Here is an 18,667-nt window from a genome sequence, read left to right on the forward strand (position 1 = left end):
TGTATCACCACGTGGCAGTGGCTTACTGGCAAAATTTTGGTGTGTCTGACTATGGCAGCAGCTCTATGGCATCTCCCTGACTCTGCCTCCTTTCTCCCAGCATTCAGCCTAGCTTAGCTTTCCCTGCCTACCTAAGTTCTGCCTTGCTATAGATCCAAAGCAGTTTCTTTATTCACTAATAGTAATGACAGCACATAGAGGGGACTCCCACATCAGGCAACAAATATTTGAGCTGATTTCTGTGGGATATAGCAGAGGCACAAGGCAGTCAAGGAGTGGTGGCGTGCCTTTAGTCCCAGCAGGTAGATCTACGAGAGTTCAAGGCCAGCCTGGTCTACAGAAAAACCCTGTCTCAAGAAACAAAACTGAATAAAAGGCTCACAGTGGTGATGGATGATAGGTTTGGGTTCTGGATATAAGTGCTTTAGGCTGGAAAGGAGATGGGGCATCAGGATAACGATTTGATTCAAGGAAAGCTCTCCACCTTGGTAGGATGTCTAATATCAAGATGTGAGGTTAACTGTGCTTCTCATGAAAAACACCCTCCACTCTCCTGGACAGAGAGGTTATGGTGCTGGACCAACACTGGAAAGTGTCTCTGTCTGTTGTTCCATGTCTCTCTGTCTCATCTCTGTCTCTGTCTACACACACACACACACACACACACACACACACTACTGAACGAATAATGTTGGCTTCAGGGTCAGACAGACCCAATTTGGTCACCACCCTGGCTTCCCGGATCCACTTTCTGTTCCTCCAATCAGCACTCAGAAAACTCCCCTCTGCTTGGCTACTTAGGTTTTCACCTAGGTGGCGAGCCCTGAGAGGGTCGGGCTAATCGATCTTTGGATCCTTAGATTCGAATACTAAGCACATAATAAAAGCTCAAAAATAAATCAACACAGGATTTTGCACAACAGTCCAGGCTGCCCTGGGAACTAGCATCTTCAGCCTCCTTCGTTTGGGATCTGCAAGTATGAACCACCATACTTGATAAAGCTCTGAGACTTTTTTTTTTTTTTTTTGGTTTTTTGAGACAGGGTTTCTCTGTGGTTTTTGGAGCCTGTCCTGGAACTAGCTCTTGTAGACCAGGCTGGTCTCGAACTCACAGAGATCCGCCTGCCTCTGCCTCCCGAGTGCTGGGATTAAAGGCGTGCGCCACCACCGCCCGGCAGCTCTGAGACTTTTTATGTGGCACACAATTGCAGAAATAAATAGATGTAGCATGTTGCCAAGGCAACTTCCAGAAGAATGAATTTATTTTGGTTTAGAGCTCCTTGAGTCCCTGATGGCAGGGACAGTCTGGCAGCCAGGAAGAGAAAACTTAGACCTCATATCTTCAGCCACAGGCCCGACACAGAGCAAACCAGAAGTCTGTGCCCAGTCTCAATGCTTGCCCCCAGAGACACACTTCCTCCAGAGAGGCCACACAACCCTCCTGAAAGAGAAACACCAACTGGGAACCAAGATCTCAAAAGCCTGAGATTGTGGGAAATAGTTCTGATTCAAATCATTATACCTGCATCCCCAAACGGTGGTTTTGACTGTTAAGTGTCTCCCACAGGTTCATGTGTTTGAACATTTGGCCCCCTAGTTGGTTGTGTTATTCTGGAAAACTGTGGAACCTTTAGGAGGTGGATGGAGCCTTGCCGGAGGAAGTGAACCATTGGAGATGGACGCTTGGTGGCATGGCCCTGTGTCCTGCCCAGTCTCGGCTTCCTGACTGCGGACAGGATGTGATGCGCCACGCACCTCACGCTCTTTCACTGTGCCTTCCCACTGTGGTGGACTCTATCTATCCTTAAAGCACAAGCTAGACAAACCTTCCCTCCCTCCGTCAAAATTGGTCACGCTGATAAGAAACGCCTCGGCTCCCCACTCCGCAGGCCACTGCTTCCTACCACCTAGTAAACCCCAGCAGCTAGCCATCACTGTGCTTTGCAATGCTCGATGCGGTTAGCAGAAAAAAGTCTCCCCAATTTCAGACCTCATTTTATAACAAGGCTCCCATTTCTGGCTCTGAAAAGTCAGAAGATGGGAAATCTGAGGGCAGGGTGATTTGGAAAACAACTTTGGGGTATTTTCGAATCTGCCAAGGCCATTGCCCATCAGTAAACCACGGTGTTCCTCATTTGGGAGACCGTCTCAACCATTTAAGGATTGGAGATGGGGCAGTGGGGAGAAGACAGGAAAGAGAGCAAGAAAAGATTTAAAAGGGCCTGCTGTCTTATAGTTCGGATCTGAAATAGCCTCCAAGGCTTGTGGAGCTGGACGCTTGGTCAACAGAGAGCGGTGGCTGGGGGGCTTCCGCAGGGGGGACGTTGTCACCAGCCAAGGGCTCCACACCACACCAATGGTTGCTTAAGGAGTGAGTTCATCTTGAGACCTCCACACAGGCCAAACCAAGACTCATGGCTACCACAAAGAAATGGATCTCAGGGAGAACCAAATAGGAAGCAAGTTGGGTTTAATTGTTAGTTGTTGTTATGGTCTGTCTATGTAGTCCTGGCTGTCCTGGAACTCTCTATGTAGACCAGGCTAGCCTCAAAGTCACAGAGTCCTTCTGCCTTTGCCTCCCAAGTGCTAGAATTAAAGGTATGCACCAATATATCTGGGCTTTAAAAAAAAATTAAGTTACATTTATGTGCACAAGTGTGGGGGGGGTGCGTGGTACCACACACAATACTTGGGTGTAGAGGTCAGAGGACAACTTTCCGTGTGCAGATTTTCTCCTTCTGTGATGTAGCTCCCGGGGCTTGAACTTAGGTCATCAGCCTTAGCAGCAAACTCCTCTACCCACTGAGCCACCCCAGCTGCCCAGAGGTCAAGTTCCTTTACAGTGGATGCTCTGGCTCCCAGGTTGCATCTCTAATGGTTCCTGAGGAATATTTCTGACCTCTGCCTTCTGACATTTGCCTGCATATGATAATTTGTAGAGATGCTAGAAGCTAAAGAATTTTTCTGAGTAAACGGGATTATGAGGCAGATTTAGGAGAGGCACTGTTTGTATTTTAGAGGAAAGATCCTAAAAACTCAAGGCTGGGCTTCATTTTGGCCATAAGTGAGTACAATCTAGTTACTGCCCTTGATAACCTAGGCGGAGGTGTCTTTGAGAATGAAGCACCTGGCCCTAAGCGAGCACAATTTATTAATTTTTATTAATGATCTTTGACAAGATGCCTCTGGAAAATGCATTCGTCTCTGTGGGCCATTAGGTTCTTTTATATAGAGAGACTTACTTTAGTTATTTACTAGGGTGGGCAAGGGGACATACATGTGTCAGCGAGGTCCATTTTCTTCTTCCACCACTGTGGGTGCCAGGCTCAATGACTGTCTGTGCTCGCAGAGACACCTCACCAACACAGCCTTAAGCTCTTATCAGTGTAGTCGGAGGTCTCCCGACTATGTCAGCAGTAAAAATACATCGGGTCTGGGGTGCAGACTCCCCTTCCTCTCCCAGCCTGTCCTCCCTGCGTCGCTATCATTCCCTATCTTTCTCTTTTGCCTCAGCGTGACTCGCAACGGTGGCTCACTCGGGACAGATCTTGGAGGTATAGCCCACCCCACTTGAAAATTGAGCCACAATGTGAACAAGCCACAGTGCACCACAGTGCCATCCTGTCGTGATGTGCTCTGTCTCCTGAAGCTGCGAGCGAAAATAGACCTTCCCCTTGAGTGTTTTCTGGCCTGGCATTTTGTTGTAAGAACAAAGGAGCCTTCCTGTCCTTGGTCAGTCCACTGAAGATCACTTGAGGCCTACAGCAGTCAAATCCTTGCACAGCCCTGCCGGGACCTCGAACAGCAAGCACCTCCCTAACTTAGCCATCTTTTGAAGAGTCACTACACAGGACCCGCTAGCTGCAGAACAAAGCAAGCCTCTCCTGCAGCTGGCCTGAGATGCTGTCGTTGTCATGCCCCAAGGCAAGGATTACGGTTTAATTGAAAAGATCAAGCTATCCCTCTTAGTTTGTAGTAAACACCTGGGCCCAAAGAACTCTACTGTGAAATGCTGTTGAGAAAGCTGAGGGGAAAGGAGAATTCCCCGGAGAAATTTCCAAAGGTTCCTCTTTCGGCACTTGAGGCCTGATTGTTCCTCTCCCAGGGGAGAACTGCAGATTTATGCCGACACCTGTAGTCTCCCAAATTCGAGCCTCGGAAGTTCAGACCCAAGGCAGCGTGTAGATGGATGATTTATGTTCAGTTAGGAATGAGGATCTTTGTTATGGTTCCTGTGTCAAAGCCAGTTTTACTTCCATAAATTTTGCTTTTCTCAAAAGAAAATCAAAGGAACTGAAGTGGGCAAGTCTTTGGCAGCATCTCACAGGAAATGTTCAGTAAAATCAGAGAGGAGAAAAGGCATGCTGGGTGGGGGGCGGAGGGGGCAAGCAAGATTGATGGTACACTCAAAACATGAGCAGTTCTAGTGTCCCTGGTCGGCGGGTTGGTGAGAAAGGAAAGCTGGCTCCAGAGAAGGCTGAGGAGGAGCTGGCCGGTAAGCCATAGCTGAGTGTGATGCGGCTGGCCAGTGTGGACCAGAGAGCACCACATCCAAGGACAGCTCCTTCCTCAGGTTAAGCTGTAAAAGGGAAGTCTTGCTACCTCTCAACCTCACTTCCTCTTGAGCCCCAGGCTCCTCACACCTGTCTTCTATGGTGTCATGGCATGTTTGCCCTGGTTCTCCAGTGGCCAGCTCTAGCAGACACTGTCCGGTCCACGATCTTGGTAGACAATGATTTTAGACTTATGAAGTAAAGGGGTGCTGTCTTCCAGAAGACAGTGCTAAGTTGTCTGCCTTTACACAGGGGTCCACGGTCAGTAGCACTGGGTTCCCTGGACCTTCCTTCCTACTGTCTTTTGTTCTGAAATAAAACGTCCCCGATGCTGTTTCTTACTGTTTCTAGATTTCTCGGTGCCTCACCTTCCCCTCCCTTATCACAGATACTCTCTCCTATCTGGTTTTTCTGGGCCATGCTGGGCCACAGTGACACACACTGTACCAAGTTCCTGCAAAGGTGACAAGAGACCCTAGGAAAGGTAAGAAAAGAGAAAAATGAAACTGGCTGTATCTCAACAATTCTCTTTTGGTTGGTGAAGGGCCAGACTTGGGACAGGGATACTGTTCGTCTGAATGGACTGTTACCTGACTCTTTCTCTGGTGTCCTGTTATCAATGTCACCATGCATCCCAGAAAAATAAATGGTGTAGTTATGTTTCAAGAGTAACCCACGGATGTCTTCTTTGTCTCTTCTCTTCCTCTTCTATTATTGTTGTTGTTTTTATTATTATTATTTTGAGGCAGGACCTCACTGTTGTTAAGGTACAGCGTGAGTTGAAACCTTTGTGGTATCCCATGGCAGGTGGGTCCAAACCGCTGTTGGTGACAGAATACGCCCTGCAGACAGAGCTTGGATGTGGAGTTCATCCGAGAGGAGAGGAGGATAGGGGAAGGAGGGAGAGAGAGAATAGCACAAAGGAAGAGAGGAGTGGGAGGAGCTTGTCTCTTAAAGGGACCTTTGCACCTGAGTACAGACTAGGACCCTGGGCTGGCCAGGGTACTGCCTGGGTACATCCTGCCAGATGACAGGGCAAGCCAGCATAATGCCTGAATCCTAACAACCGTCTGACCTTGAAGTCCAGGACATTTCTGGGTTTGCATTTCACTATCTCTGCCTCCTAAGGAGTATGGTTGAGGCCTGCGCCCCGTGCTCTGTCTGCCTCAGCCTGAGTCCTCGAGGACCTCCAGTCCTTTGAGATCGTCGTAGGCGACATCTTCATGATCCCTTGATTCGTTAGATTTAGGATTTAGGCTAGGGGCCAATTGGGCCTCACCAAGCTGCAGGAAGTCCCTCTGTCTCCGACTTCACTGACAAGAAAAGACACTGAGAGCCTGCCTGTGAATTTGTCCTGCTCTAACACACTTCCCAAGTCCTGGGAGTTCAGTAGAGCAATGCTAAATGCCTGAGCAGACAGCTGCTGGGGTACATCCATCAGCACCCCTCCCTGGCTCTGTCCTCATTGTGGACCCCTGTTGTTTACAAAGAGAGAAAGACAAAAGCCTGTCTTAGAAGGTAGCACTCTCTGACAGACTCTGCACGTGCTTGGACTCCAGGAGAGCTACCTAATTCCTCTGCAAACGACTGCTGGCAGACCTTAAAGTACCCCTAGCGGGTAGAGGGCTAAAGCACACTGCCCACCCGCAGAAGGAATTCACTGTAACTAAACGCGCTCCTCCTCCACAGCTCCCCTCCCATCCTCTAAGCCACACGTGAGCAAGGTTCCCTCCTCGTTTCCTCCTTTCCTTCCCCAAAGCATCGCGGTAGGCATCTTTACTCATTTGGGTGATCTGAAATCCTATCCTTTCTCTATTGTCCTGATGCTCTTTCTGGTGTTAAATAAAACTGTGATCTCAATGCGCCCCGGGGTCCCCTATAGCACTGGCAACCTTATATCCCTTACCTCCTGCATGTTAACAATATAAACACCACGCAGGAAGGAGAGGGGATTGGAAGGACAGAAGCCACACAACTCAGAGTTCCTGCTTATTCTCAATCGTTGTCTTGCGCTCGTGACTTCATCTCCCATATTCTTTTCCATCATTTGAGCCTTTCTCTGTTATCTTTTTAAAATGTGTTTATTGTGTGTACAGTGTTCTGTCTGCATGTATACCTGCAGGCCAGATCCCTATTACAGATGTTTGTGAGCCACCATGTGGTTGCTGGGAATTGAACTCAGGACCTCTAGAAGAAGAGCAGCCAGTGCTCTTAACCTCTGAGCCATCTCTCCAGTTCCCCCTCTCTTTTATCTTTTTTCTCTTTATTCTCTTATTTTTCTTCTTATATCCTCTTGAAATATGTATGTATATACGTATGTATATTTTAAATTTATTTTGAGACAAGGTCTTACTATGTAGCCCTGGCTAGCCTGTAACTTAGTATGTAGATCAGGCTGGCCTCAGACTCACAGGTCTGCTTGCCTCTGCCATCTGAGTGCTGGGATTCAAGGCGTGCTCAGACACACCCAGCTTGTCCTCTATAATTTGACGGGGCTCCTATAAAGGACAAAGAGACAGTAGTCTGGGGAGGTGCTGGCTAGGAGTTGGCTGTTATCTAACGAGCTTTGTTGGGAGAGTGGGTTCACAAGCAGGACAGCCAGGATTGCTGTAGCCGCCAGACTGTGCCCTACCCTGAGTTACTTCATATTGTATCGAACAATAGTTTTTAAGACTGTCCCTTGCCCCAGGAGGCTCCGTTTTACAAGCAGCTTTTGAGCTCATTTGAGGGAGGAGGATAAACATGGTTCTCTAGTGGCCTCGTAACCATGCCACCTGTCTAGTGCCCATCCAGTCTGTTCAGCACAGGCTGAACGATTAATTCCTGGGAGTAGAGAGGAAGCCACCATAAAAATATATTGTATACTGAGACAGCAGGACTATGTGGGTGTGTTAAAACCATACGAAGGAGATCGGACCTAAGAACTTACCAGTGTGGACAAGAACCTGAACAGAAGCTGTGTCTACAAGGCCTAATTGGAACATCCACAACTGTGCAGGATTTGGAATGTTACCGTAGGTCTGGAAGTCTGATTACAATTTCTCCTGGGCTATCTTTGGTTCTGCAAAGAGCCATGTGCCAGATTTAACATCTCGATACACATAGTAAAACCTTTGGAATATAGGGGAGAGGAGAGAAAGGGAAGGGAGTGGAGAAAAATATATAGCTCATTAAAAATTATTTTTTAAAAACCTTTGGAAGTATTAACATAGTTAAATCTTCCACCAATTGGAAGGGCTAAGAATACTATGAGTAACATCCGAGACCTAGAGTCGAGATTCCCCCACCTGCAGTACCCACCTCTCTGATGTCTCCACCAATGCATTTTAAGAAGGCTTTGATTACTTTCTTTGTTCTGTTACCATAAAAGCTCTGCTAAACTGTTTCCATGTTGGAACATTGTATTTGGGTGAGACCTAAATCTATGTTTCTGGGCCATGGGCACTCCGTTTTTCAGCTCCAGAATAAACTGTTCCTTATTCCCCGTGTTTTTGCATTGACACCACACACACTGGAGCAAGGAAAGCCTTATAGATTCCTTGTATGGACTCCATAAAGTGATGGAGACCCAACGTTGACATGGTATGGCCTCACACCAATCTGCCGTCTGACACCTGGTTTGTGGCAGCCGTGGACACCCCACGGTCCCTGGAGTTTCAGCTAATGTGGCTTCCTGTGGTTGATTCTATCTGTCTGCCCATCCACCTACTCACTCGTAGAGCAGAATCTGCGGTCTCCTGAACCGAGCTTCAGTTCAGCCGTCTACAGCTTTGCTCTCAAGCCTGACTCCCTCCCTCCCTCCCTCCCTCCCTCCCTCCCTCCCTCCCTCCCTCCCTCCCTCCCTCCTTCCCTCCCTCCCTCCTTCCCAGCACTGGTCCAGTTCACTATCTTCTCAGCGGAGCATCTTTCACAACCTCCTCCTGAAACCTTCTGAACTCCGCTGCAGCCTCCTCAACTTGTATTCATTCCGAAAAACACATAATGTATATGATATACGGACATATTTACTGTGTGATACACAATTTAAGAGTTAATGTTAATCATTGAGATCACCCAGGCATGGTGGTGCACTCCTTGAATTCCAGCACTCAGGAGGCAGAGGCAGGTTGTTCTATGTGAGTTTGAGGCCAGCCTGGTCTACAGAGTGAGTTCCAGGAGAGGCTCCAAAGCTTCACGGAGAAACCCTGTCTCGAAACACCAAAAAAAAAAAAAAAAAAAAAAAAAAATTAAAAAAGCAACCCCATGTAAATAATGTATGTGTGTGTATATACTATATACAAAGATAGATTTAAAAAAATAAAAAAGATTGTGTACCATTGGTTAGACCACACTTTAATAACTTAGAAATACTTAATCTGAAAATCTATATTTTTACAGACATGGTTTTTAATACAAAGTAGAAGACCTTTGCTCTTCTGCACCAGGCTTCAGTCTTTTTTTCCTCCAGTATGATATCTCCAGGAAATTTCAAATTCTTGAGGTTCCTTATATCAATAGTTTGATAGAGAAAGGAAGGGACACAAGTATCTCTCTCTTTTAAAATGTTATTTATTTTATATTTATGGGTGTTTCCCTATAAGCAGAACTGTGGAGTGTATGCATACAGTGCTGTAGAGGCCAGAAGGAGACATTCGACCCTTTGGAAACGGAGTTACAGGTGGTTGTCAGCCACCTTGAGGGTGTTGGGACCTGAATCTGGGTCCTTCGCAAGAGCAGGGAGTGCTCTTAACAATCATCCATATAAGCCACAGGGATTAAGGAAGAGGGCCTTGGAAAGAAAGTAAGACACATCCCAGACATGAGTGCAGGCTTCTCAAAAGACTGCAGGTTATTGCTTTGACAATAGTCTGTATTCTACTTCGGTGGGTTTTGAAGCTATTATCATCAAAGGGTTACAAAGGTACCATATTTGACAGGATTACAAGTGAGAAGATGCTAGATCACTGAGATGAAAGACAAAAAATCTCCATTCTAAAAAAATTAATACTCTTCTTTGGGAGATTCCCAGAAAGATATCTGTGAGAGGAGGGGCCTGCCTGACACTGTCACATGCACACAGGCCTTCAGCCCGGCTCATTGCTGTTTTAACACAAAAGGCTCCTATGAATATGGGCAGTTTGGTAGGACTCTTGTTTCTCAGCTGGTGAAGACTTCATCTGGGTGAGGGGAGTCTCCCCCTGCCCACGTTGCACAACTTCTGTCTTTCTAATGGTTAGTCTGGTCTGATCTCCCCCCACCACCACCAGGGTAAGGGGGTTAAATGACAGACACCATGGAGTTAATACCAACACAACCCCTTAGAGCCAGTTTAAAGCAACAGGAATAGAGGTAGATAGGCTAGGCATACCTGGAACCCTGTCTGTTCTGTGGGTTGGGTCCTAGCTTCTCAAAAATATGTCCAGATTTACTGTTGTTGTTGCTGGTAGTGGTGGTGGTGGTGTGTGTGTGTGTGTGCATGACATCTTTGTAGAGACACACTGTGTGAAGATGCATCTCTGCTTTACCTCACCTGTCCAGGGCACCTTCTGATTGGTTTAATAAAGAGCTGAACAGCCAATAGCTAAGCAGGAAACGATAGGCAGGACTTTCGGGGAAAGATTAGAACTCTGGGGAAAAAAAAAATCTGAGGTATGGGAGATTTGCCAGCCAGACACCGAAGAAACTGGATGTACAGTGGGAAGGAGAGGTAATGAGCCATGTGTTAGAATGCAGATTGCTATAAGAGGGTTAATTGAAGTTATAAGAGCTAGTTGGGAGCAAGCCTAAGCTAAGGGCAAGCTTCCATACTTAGTAAGACTCCATGTCATTATTTGGGAGCGGGCAGTGCCACAAAAGCCCAGCTATAGGCACACATGCCACACATGGGTGTAGAGAAGACAACTTCGTGGAGTTAATTCTCACCTTCCACCTGTATGGGTATTCTAGTTTGATTTCCATTGATGGGATAAAACACTCACCAACTTGGGAAGGGAAGGGTTTATTTGGCTTACACATCTACATCACAGCCCATCATGGAGGAAAGTCATGGAGGCAGGAACTGAAGCGAAGCCATGGAGGAGCATTGCTTACTGCTTATGGTTTGCTCAGTCTGTTTTCTTATAATTCCCAGGACCACCTGCCCAGGAGTGGGCTGGGATCTCTTACATCGCTCAACAATCAAGAAAACAGCACGCAAATGTGATTGCGGGCTAATAGGAGGGAGGCAATTTGTCAGTTGGTGTTTCTTCCTCCCTAGTGACTCTAATTCATGTCCAGTTGGCACAAGCTAACTGGCACATATGGGTTTTGGAGATTGAGGGTAGATCGCTAAACCCATACAGCAAGTTTTATCCACTTCCATCTCACCCACGCTTTGAAAAAAATGTTTAAAAATCAAAAGAAAGGTGCTCAGGGAAAGACAAGCCCACACCCAAGAGCAGGGGCACAGGCTCCTCACAGCTGTAGCTAAGTACCTTAACATTAGCCAGCTACACCATTTTGGTGGCCCTTAAATCATCCATAAGTCTAAATTGCTTTCTCTTGGCAAATGAGATTATAAATTGGCTCTGGGGTGGCTTTGGGTATGACGATAGGATTGCACACGGGGGTTAGAACGTGACATTTTACTGTAAAGGGAGTTTCTGTGAGACCCGAGAAAATGCAGGTTTGTAGTTGGGAGGGAGAAACAACTGAACCAGATGCTATTGAGTGCTTCGTGATCTGCTGGTGAAAGTGCTGTGGGGATCTTTCTGGAATAAATTCTCCAGCATCAGTGAGAGTGGAGGAGAGAGGTCATTGATGGGCCAAAGCCAGTTCCTCAAAGGCTCGGTATCAGGTCCAGTTTGTATTTGTATTTTATACACAAAAACCACAATGTGGAGTGAACAGCCAGTGGAGGTTTTACAGAAGTGTCTGTGGCAATCAGCAGGTTGTCAAGGGCAACAGTCCATTGTTTTATCTGTTTCTCCAGGCCATTCTGTCCCAGTAGCAAGGGAAGTCATGGTTGGCAAACAGGCAGGACAAGTCGTGCTTAAGTAAATCATTAAATAAATCAACACGTCAGTATCTAGTAATTGACCGTTTCTACCTTATTTTACCTCAAAAGGCTTCAAGGATACTCCGGATGAAAGAGCTCCTTCCTATGTCCCCAAACTCCCCTGTCTTCTACCATGTTTGGTTTCCTCCTCTGAGATTTTGATCCCATAATTCACAGGGTTTATAAAAGATGGAGTTTGGCCATCTATAACTTCTTCACAGTTATAAGTATAGACCTTTGCCTCTGCAGGCATTGAAAGTCTTTCCTATAACCACACTGCACAGCTAACTAAGTACATCCCCAGTCTTTCCTATAGCCACACTGCACAGCTAACTAAGTACATCTCCAGTCTTTCCTATAGTCACACTGCACAGCTAACTAAGTACATCCCCAGTCTTTTCCATAGTCACACTGCACAGCTAACTAAGTACATCCCCAGTCTTTCCTATAGTCACACTGCACAGCTAACTAAGTACATCTCCAGTCTTTCCTATAGCCACACTGCACAGCTAACTAAGTACATCCCCAGTCTTTCCTATAGTCACACTGCACAGCTAACTAAGTACATCTCCAGTCTTTCCTATAGTCACACTGCACAGCTAACTAAGTACATCTCCAGTCTTTCCTATAGCCACACTGCACAGCTAACTAAGTACATCCCCAGTCTTACTGAGTTGCTTGTAAACCACACGGACCACACTTCAGTTTACCCCAACTGGAGGAGTGGGCCACTTTGTCCCCCTACACTGTTCTCTGTGCAAATGGAATTATAGTGTCTCATTATAGAGTGTTTAAGATGACATAGCTTATAGGTTTGTGTCGGACAGGCCGTACTCTAACCTACATGTGATATACTGAAAACTGTTTTGGCCATAAAAACACCCTGCAGGGTTGTTTAGATGGTTCAGCAGTTAAGAGCATGAACTGCTTTTCTAGGGGACTCAAGTTTGATCCCCAGCAGGACAGGTGGCTCACACTGCCTGCGACTCTGGCTACAGTGGGATCCAGCTCCAGCTTCTGTACACCTGCTCTTGTGTGTGTGTGCATGCGTACACACACGGGGAGGGGGGAAGCATTATTGAAATAATAAAAATAAAATGTAAAATTACCTTAAAAATACCTTGCAAATATTTGGACATTGAGAATGTTGGAATTCCCCAGACACGGTGTCCAACCCTGACTCAGGATGAGCTCACAACCATGTAAGGTCCTGGATGAGACTTTGGAAAATGAAGGGCAAGGTCTTTGTCCTGTACCAAATGATGGGCGGGAGCCAACTGCAGGTTTAGCTCAGCTTTTGCCCTGTCTGTTTGCTCCCTCTTTGGTCAGCAGTGAAGACCTAGGGCCCATGTGATCCAGAAGAATTTCCCTATTTCTGGGGGGAAATTACTCATGGAATGTCTCTCCCCTACTTGTGATTCCAGGTACTTCCCCACCTTATGAAAGTAAAACAGACTTTCCTAATTATTAAAAACATGTATTTCCAAGGTTTGGACATTTTACAAAATAAAGAAAAGTGTGAAGAAGAAAATTAAAATTATTCTCCTGTCAACATAATAAGAATTTTCCGTTTTCCCGATGCAGGCACACAAACTACCCACCGCCTTACGTTCTTTCCACACCTACCTGATCTGAGTCCATGGGTAGCCATGGTTTATGTCTTTAAGCCTGTAGGTACCTTTGTGTACAGCTCTCTGGACATGGGATGGTGTCCTTCGTAGCCCCTTTTGGGAATACAGGGAGAGAAGGAATGTTGTCATCTTTCCAAGCAAAGAGCTCTTTTAATGGCCTGCGATATGACAAAGATCAGGAGTGGCTGAGTCACAGGCAGAAACAAAGACACACAAACAAATATGCACCCTACTTGTGTCCTTTAAATTTCTACGGTACATTAGCTTTTTCATGAAATTATTTACTTAATATATATGGGTGTTTTATTTGCATGTCTGTCTGTGCGTCGCATGCCTGGTGCCTGCAGAGGCCAGAAGAGGGCATCAGTTCCTCTGGCACTGGAGTTAAAGACAATGCTAAGCAGCAATGTGGACTCTGGGAATGGAACCCAAGTCTTCTGGAAGAGCAGCCACTGTTACCCACTTTCCAACCTTGCATATTAACTTTTATCTGTTATGAATGAATATTTCCATATGCCAAGTGCTATTAATACATTATTTAATACCTATAATAGTCCTCTGAGATAGGTATTATTGAGTTCTATCTCACAGATTTGGAAACCAAACCCCAAGAGATTGTCTCAGATGACAAAATTGGCAGAGTTGAGAAGCAAAGCCAGCCTCTTTTGACTCTAAAGCTCATTTTATTTAGACTAGAGGTTATTCTGCTTTATGCTTATTATTCTGCATATTTGTTTATGACATTTTCTATTGTCTGCTTCATTCAGCAGATATGTGTCCATTTATGATTCCTACTTCTTACTAACTTGAAATGCCACACAAACAACAGGCAGATAGCAATACATTCCCTGTTGTATGCTGACTCTCACAGTTTTGTGTACTGTTCTTCTCTTGTGGTGATTTAAATGAGAATGGACCCAATAGTCGCACATATTTGAATATTTAGTCACAGGGGTGGCACTGCTAGAAAGGATTAGAAGGATGAGGAGGTGTGGCCTTGCTGGAGTGGGTGTGACCTTGTTGGAGTGGGTGTGACCTTGCTGGAGTGGGTGTGACCTTGCTGGAGTGGGTGTGACCTTGTTTTAGGTCACTGGAGGTGGGCTTTGAGGTTTCAAAAGCCAAAACCAGGCCCCAGCTTACTGATGTGGGATGCCCCTCTGTATGCTGTGAATATGTTTAATTACCATTGGTTAATAAAGAAGCTGCTTTGGCCTATGGCAGGAAAGAATATAGCTAGGCAGGAAATCCAAACAAAGATACGGGGGGGGGGGTGGACAGCAGGCTGAGTCTTTATGTGAGATAATAGACCATGAGCCTTGTGATAAAATATAAAATAATAGAACTGGGTTAATTTAAGTTGTAAGTTAATAATAAGCCTGAGCTAATAGGCCAAACAGTTTGCAATTAATTATTAAGCCTTGGAGTGGTCATTCAGGAACTGGTGGGTGGGAGAGAAACCTCAGTTATACTCTACTCTCTCCTGTAGATGCACATTTGCAGGATGTAGTTCTCAGCTTCTGCTTCAGCACAATGCTTTCCATACCTACCTCCATGTTCTCTGTCATGATGATAATGGACTGAGCCTCTGAAGCTGTAAGCGAGCCCCAATTAAATGCTTTCTTTTATAAGAATTACCTTGGTCATGGTATCTCTTCACAGTAATAGAACAGTGACTAAGAAAACATCTTCCCAACTTTTTACTGAAATTTCAAGAACTTATTGGAACACTGCAAGAACAGTTAATTAGCCTGTACATTATCTCTCACCTAGATTCACCAATTGTTAATATATTGTCATATCTGTTCTCTTGCCCCCCCCCCCCTTAAACCCTTTAAGTGTTAGTGGCAGGCTGTCTCACCCCTAGCCATGTGGCAGTCTGTTTGTAGATGTCTCACCTCCTACCCTACCTCCAGTCCCTGGGGACTCAGCTGAAGCTAGGTGCTGACTGACCTCTGACCTACCTTTCTTCCTTCTATAGACCTTCTCAGCCCTTCCTTCTACACCATCCTGTTCCTCTGAGCCAAACCCTGATACCTAGAAACATTCTCTACCTGTAACCCAGACTCTCCACACTGGGCTGGAACTCAGATAGGCAAGTTTTACAAAAAAAAAAAAAAAAAAATCAGTGGAACAAAGAGTTGATTTTTTGAGAAAATAAGATTGATAAACCTTTAGCCAAATTACCTAAAAGATGGAGAAGACCCAAATTAATAAGGTTAGAGACAAAAGGGGCATATCACAACAGACACTGAGGAAATCCAAAGAATCATAACTTACTTTAAAAATTAATTTTCCATCAAAGTAGAAAACTTCAGAGATATAGACACATTTCTTGGTATATAGGATCTATCAAAGTAAAATCAAGATCAGATAAGCAATTTAAACAGTCTCTTTACACCTAGTGAAATAGAAGCAATAATTAAGCTCCGTCTTAGGATTTCCATTGCTGTGAAGAGATATCATGACCACAGCAACTCTTTCAAAGGAAACGTTTCATTGGAGTTGTTTTATGTGTTCAGAGGTTCATTATCATCGTGGCAGGAAGCATGATGGGGCACAGGCAGACATGGTGCTGGAGAGGTAGCTGAGAGTTCTACATTTGGATCTGGATCAGCAGACAGTAGGAAGGGGAGAGAGAGAGAGGAGAGAGAGAGAGAGAGAGAGAGAGAGAGAGAGAGAGAGAGAGAGAGAGAGAGAGAGAGAGAGAGAGCCATTCCCTATGAGAGACTATGGGGGCCATTTTCATTCAAACCACCACACCATCGTTCAAAGAAGCAGCCTGCAGAATGGGAAAATACTAAGTACACATTCTATACAAGGATAAAGAACTAAAAAAGAAAACTGGATATCAAGAAAACAAATAACCCAATTTTAAAAACTGGGATGCCAGACTAAACAGAGTTCTTAAAAGATGAAACTCAAATAAATGAGAAACACTTAAAAACATTCGACATCCTCAGTCACCAGGGAAATGTGATCAAAACTACTTTCAGATTTCATCTTACACCACTCAGAAATTGTGAAGATCAATAAAAGAAATGACAGCTCATGCTGGCAAGGATGCAGGGAAAGGTGGGAGTGAAGACGTGGAGTCACTATGGAAATCAGTGGGGCAGTTCCTCAGGAAGCTGGGAGTAGATCTACCCCAATACCTAGCTATACCACTCTGAGGCAAACACCCAAAGGGCTCTACATCCTACTACAGAGACACGTACTCATCCACGTGCAATGTTGCTCTACTCATAATAACCAAAACCTGGAAACTGCCTAGATGTCCATCAGAAGATAAATGGATAGTGAAAACAGAACATTTATGCAGTGGTTAGTATTCAGTTGTGAAAAAAATGAAATTATGAAATTTGCAGGCGAATGGATAGAGTTAGAAAAAAATAATCCCGAGTAAGGTAACCCATACCCAAGAAGACAAATATATGTGTTTTCTTATATGTGGATGTTAGCTTTTAAGCCTTCAATAGGCATGCTACCAGAATAACCACAGAGATTAGGTAGAGAGTCAGGAACTAGTGAGGAGGGGAAGCTCTTCCAAGGAAGGAGAAATAGAATATATAGTTAGAGACAGGAAAAAAAAAAAAAAAACAACAACCCAGTGATGTGGGATGCTCTTCTGTACGCTGTGAATATGTTTTATTACCATTGGTTAGTAAAGAAGCTAATTTGGCCAATGTCCAGCCAGAATAGAGCCAAGTGGGAAACTCAAGGAAAGATAAAGGGAGAAAGAAGGCGAAGTCTGAGAGATGCCAGCAGCCTCTGGGGAAGCAAGATGTGAGGTAACAAGCCACGAGTCTTGTGGTAAAATATAGAATAATAGAAATGGGCTAATTTAAGTTGTAAGATCTAGTTAATAATAATCTTGAGCTAATAGGTTAAACAGTTTGTAATTAATATTAAGCCTCAGAGTGGTTCTTTGGGAAGTGGCAGGCAGGAGAGACCTCCAGTTACAAAACAGAGAAGGGGAGGGAAGGAGCAAGAGAGGAACACATGGAGGACCAGTTAACACTAAGGGCCATTTGAAGGGCCGTGTCGAGATCTACCACAGTAGAAGCTTCTTCAAATACATACATATGCAAAAGGAATTAAATGGAATCACCAAATAGCAGAGGAGACAAAGCCCAATTGGACATCTCTCACCTTCAAGTGTAACCTCAGGATAGTGCCAAAGCTACTGGTTGCTCTCCACAAACTGATGATAAGGTTCTGTTGCCAAAGACAACACTTATGTATCTCATTGCACAAGGAGAGACGGCACCTAACTAGAGACTTCACCTCTGACACTGAGAAGTATTCCGCTACCAGAGGTAATCACCAACCCTGCTACAAATCCTGTGACCTATAGTTGTGATTTGTCTGCACGATGTGCTGGCGTAATAGTGGCACAAAAGTTGTGAAACTATTTGACTGAATTTAAAGCCCACCGCATGGGATGGAACCCATGCCTGACACAGCTCTGGTGGCCAAGAACCTGAGAGGAGATAGGCCATGACCTAGGGAAAACCAAATACTACTGCTGTAGAATAATCCTTCTGTGCACTGTGAATATATGTTACTCTCATTGGTTAATAAAGAACTGACTGGCCAGTAGCCAGGCAGGAAGTATAGGCAGGACAGCCAAACTGAGAATGCTGGGAGGGAGAAGGGCAGAGTCGGTGGAGTTGCCGGGAGACACAGAGGGAGCAAGACATGCCGGAGAACAGGTAAAGCCACAAGTCACGTGGCAATACAGAGATTAATAGAAATGGGTTAAGTAGTAAGTTAATTAGTAATAAGCCTGAGCTATTGGCTGAGCATTTATACTTAATAATACGAATCTCTTGTGGTTATTTGGGAAGTGGTTGCTGGGGCAGGAAAACTTGGCCTGCATAGTACTGTTCTAATAAAGTAATATAGCTATAAAATGAGAGTCCTAACAATCTTTTTCTATATTTATAGATTAGTACCTCACTCATCCCTCATCAGAGAACTTCTTCCTACAGTAAATGGGAACTGATACAGATACCCACAAGTGGACAGTGTTTAGAGAGTAAGAGATCTTGAGACACTCAGTCCTAAATGGCATGTCTATATCAAATCCTTCCCCTCTGGGCTCAAGAAACTCTCTAGAAGAGGTGGAAAGATTGTAAGAGCCAGAGTGGATGGATATACCAAGGGAACAGTGTCTTCTAGACACAACAGGACTGACTTGTGTAAGTGGTGGCAGAGAAACTACTGAATTACAGGGCCTGGAGTTTCAAGGCAAATGGGGTCCCAGTTTTGAGAGAGGAAGCGGACCTGAGCCCCCAGCTCTAACTAAGAAGCTATCTCTGATTGATATCTACCTGCAAAGGAAAAAATTAAGTTTTCTTCAATGAAGTCTCACACTAATGGGTAGGCTCCATGCCCAAGCGTAGATGGACACCCGAAATGAGTAACGGTATTTTTGTGGGCTTTTTGTCTCATAGCACTAATTTGGG

The sequence above is a fragment of the Chionomys nivalis genome, chromosome 20, assembly GCF_950005125.1.
Source record: "Chionomys nivalis chromosome 20, mChiNiv1.1, whole genome shotgun sequence".
Taxonomy (NCBI): domain Eukaryota; kingdom Metazoa; phylum Chordata; class Mammalia; order Rodentia; family Cricetidae; genus Chionomys; species Chionomys nivalis.